Genomic DNA, 4284 nt, shown 5'->3' on the forward strand with positions numbered 1-4284 from the left:
ATATGTCCCCCACTGCCAACATGTCACCTTAACGTAACCAATATTTCTCTTTTGTTCATTGACGGACACGGCCCCTGATCTTCTTAACCATTGAGTTTTACTGCCCCCTACAGGAGTAGGACACTAGGCAGAAAAAAAGTCTGGCTATGCCCATGGGCAGTCCCAGGGGTATACTCCCTCTCTCTGCTATAGGTACTACTCAGAACCTAGTTCCTCCTTGGGATCTGTGGTCCCGGCAATTTTTTCTCTATAGATAGATTTTTTTTCTCCTAAATTTTTTTCCTGTGAGATCTACAATCAACTGCTGGACTGGGCGACGGGCTGGATATAGTCTAGATCCAGTTGTCACCCCAGTCTGGCCAGCGAACATGCGCAGGCCTAGGTTGGCCGCAACATAGCCCCACCGGACGGGGGCTGGCCTGTGAGTTAAACGCCTTGTGAGGTCGCATATAACTGGGTCTTGGCCCGAGTCGCAGCATTTCTCCTGACCGACAGCCCCCCTTTTCGATGGAGAGGAGGTTCTGTCTAGAGTGGTGCCCGTCTGGTTCCTGGTATGGTAAGTAACTGTCCCCCCTCTCCCCCTGGAGGGTTTTGGGGTGGATATGGGCCCCTCCATGGGATGGTCGGACCGCTGGGTTCCCCTCCTTCCCGTTAAGCACCCCCTCATCTGTCTGGTGGTCCCTGTGGACTATCTCGCCCCCCATCTGTATGCCCCTCCTTCACCGTCAGTGGGTCAGGGTCCCCCCCTTCCTGCTTGTGCCATTTTCTGAGGCCTAGGGATCCCTCCTGGAAGAGTCCAGACTACCGATTAATGTCCTTGAACTCTGAGCGATCAGACTGTGCCTGGAACATTGGACAGATCGTCTTCAGGGATGTCCAGTGCGCATCCAATTAGACAAAGCCACGGCTGTGGCTTATGCCAATTGCCAGGGGGGCTCAATAAGTGTCCTGGCGACTCTGGAGGTAGCCGGCATTCTAAGGAGGGCAGAACGTTTCGTTACAGCCCTCTCCGCTGTACACATTCCCATGGTAGAAAACTGAAACGCGGATTACCTCAGTCGGCAGGCGTTGGACCAAGGGGAGGGGTCCTTTCATCCAGAGGTGTTTCATCAGTTGTGTCTCCGGTGGGGCATGCCCAAGGTGGATTGTTGGTGTCTCGGCTCAACAGAAAGGTGCAGATGTTTGTGGATCGGCTCGGTCCTCTGACAGATGCGCTGGTGGCTCTGTGGGGTCAGTATCATCTGATTTATGCCTTCCCTCTTCTCAAGCTTTGGTCAAGACTTCAATGCAGGATCGAGGCAGAAGTCATCTTAGTGGCCCCGGACTGGCCTCGCCAGGCTTAGTACGCTAATCTGGTGCGGCTGGTCACCGATGTTCCTTGGAAGCTTCCTCTCAGGGAGGATCTGCTGTCCCAAGGACCGATCTTCCATCCTGCTTTACAGTCGCTGGCTTTGTTGGCTTGGCTGTTGAACACCAGGTGCTGAAGGACACAGGTTTGTCTGAGTCGGTGATGCCAACGCTGTTAAAGCTAGGTAATTGTCTTCTAGGAAGATCTACCATCGTACGTGGAAGACGTACATCGCATAGTGTGAGTCTGTTAGGGTTTATCCTCGCTCTTTTTCAGTGGATCGAATCTTGACCTTTCTTCAACATGGGGTTGAGCAGAAACTGGCCTTGAGTACTATCAAGGGCCAGGTGTCAGCCTTGGTGGTCCTCTTTCAACTGGCCCTTGGGCACACACAGTTCGGCACTTGGCTACTCCAGTGTGGTCTCCGTTACCACCTTGGGACCTCAATTTGGTGCTCTCAGTCCTCCAGAAGCCTCCTTATGAGAATCTTCGGGAGATTCCCTTGCTTACGCTGTCCCAGAAGGTGGTCTTTTTGGTGGCTATCACCTCTGTGCACAGGGTGTCGGAATTGGCAGCGTTATCCTGTCGTTCACCTTACTTGGTGGTCAGGGCCGGACTGGGTATGAAAACCAGCCCTGGAAAAATGACATACCAGCCCCATAGCATTGCGTCATTATACCAGCGCAACGTCCCTCCCCCTAATACAATGCTGACCCTCCCTCCCCCTAATACAATGCTGTTCCCCCCCATACCTAATACAATACAGACCCCTCAGTAAGCCCTCCTCTCAGTACAGACCCCCCAGCAAGCCCCCCTCCCAGTACAGACCCCTCAGCAAGCCCCCCTCCCAGTACAGACCCCTCAGCAAGCCCCCCTCCCAGTACAGACCCCCCAGCAAGCCCCCCTCCCAGTACAGACCCCCCAGTAAGCCCCCGTCCCAGTACAGACCCCCCAGTAAGCCCCCCCTCCCAGTACAGACCCATCAGTAAGCCCCCCTACCAGTACAGACCCCTTAGTAAGCCCCCCTCCCAGTACAGACAGACCCCTTGGTAAACCCCCCTCCCAGTACAGACCCCTTAGTAAGCCCCCTCCCAGTACAGACAGACCCCTTAGTAAACCCCCCTCCCAGTACAGACCCCTTAATAAACCCCCCTCCCAGTACAGACCCCTTAGTAAGCCCCCTCCCAGTACAGGCAGACCCCCTTAGTAAGCCCCCTCCCAGTACAGACCCCTTAGTAAGCCCCCTCCCAGTACAGACCCCTTAGTAAACCCCCCTCCCAGTACAGACCCCCCAGTAAGCCCCCCTACCAGTACAGACCCATCAGTAAGCCCCCCTCCCAGTACAGACCCCTTAGTAAGCCCCCTCCCAGTACAGACAGACCCCTTAGTAAGCCCCCTCCCAGTACAGACAGACCCCTTAGTAAGCCCCCTCCCAGTACAGACCCCTTAGTAAGCCCCCTCCCAGTACAGACAGACCCCTTAGTAAGCCCCCTCCCAGTACAGACAGACCCCTTAGTAAGCCCCCTCCCAGTACAGACCCCCCAGTAAGCCCCCCTACCACTACAGACCCCTCAGTAAGCCCCCCTACCAGTACAGACCCCTCAATAAGCCCCCCCTCCCACTACAAACCCCTCAGTAAGCCCCCCCCACTACAGACCCCTTAGTAAGCCCCCCTCCCACTACAGACCCCTTAGTAAGCCCCCCTCGCACTACAGACCCCTTAGTAAGCCCCTCCCACTACAGACCCCTTAGTAAGCCCCCTCCCACTACAGACCCCTTAGTAAGCCCCTCCCACTACAGACCCCTTAGTAAGCCCCCTCCCACTACAGACCCCTTAGTAAGCCCCCTCCCAGTACAGACAGACCCCTTAGTAAGCCCCCTCCCAGTACAGACCCCTTAGTAAGCCCCCTCCCAGTACAGACCCCTTAGTAAACCCCCCTCCCAGTACAGACCCCCCAGTAAGCCCCCCTACCAGTACAGACCCCCCAGTAAACCCCCCTACCAGTACAGACCCCTCAGTAAGCCCCCCTCCCAGTACAGACCCCTCAGTAAGCCCCCCCTCCCACTACAGACTCCTCAGTAAGCCCCCCCTCCCACTACAGACCCCTTAGTAAGCCCCTCCCACTACAGACCCCTTAGTAAGCCCCCCTCCCACTACAGACCCCTTAGTAAGCCCCCTCCCACTACAGACCCCTTAGTAAGCCCCCTCCCACTACAGACCCCTTAGTAAGCCCCTCCCACTACAGACCCCTTAGTAAGCCCCATCCCAGTACAGACAGACCCCTTAGTAAGCCCCCTCCCAATACAGACAGACCCCTTAGTAAGCCCCCTCCCAGTACAGACAGACCCCTCAGTAAGCCCCCTCACCTGCGATCACATCACATGTGGAGCATGACGTCTTGTCTGTTTCACAGGAAGAGGGACCATCCTTGTCGGCGCCGTGACAGACATTCCTTAGTAGCCGCGCCAGCCACAGCCAGTCAGCTCGCCTCAGCTCATGCACCGCACCAGCACCGCCCGGCGATCCGCCGCGCAGGGGCAGCCACCTCGTGACGTCACGCCGCTCACAGCGGCTGACGTAGAAGAGACGGAGCCCAGCGGGGGGCGGGGCAGTGCAGGCCTGCAGCGGCCAACCATAATCAGCGGCGACCGGCGAGCGGCCCCAATCAATGCACGGCTGCCAATGCTTAAAGGGGCGCTGCTGGCGGCCTTGTCTCAAAGCGGCCCCAGGGCCGGCGGCCCACCGGGAGATCTCCCGCTATCCCGATAGGCCAGTCCGGCCCTGTTGGTGGTTCACAGAAATAAAGTGGTTCTTCACCCCTGTCCATCATTCCTTCCTAATGTTGTCTCTGATTTTCATTTGAATGAAGACATTGTGTTGCCTTCCCTGTGTCCCAGGCCAAAATCATCCGAAGGGAATTGCTTTGCATGCCTGG

This window comes from Pelophylax lessonae, assembly GCF_965119305.1.
Source record: "Pelophylax lessonae genome assembly, chromosome: 10".
Lineage (NCBI taxonomy): Eukaryota > Metazoa > Chordata > Amphibia > Anura > Ranidae > Pelophylax > Pelophylax lessonae.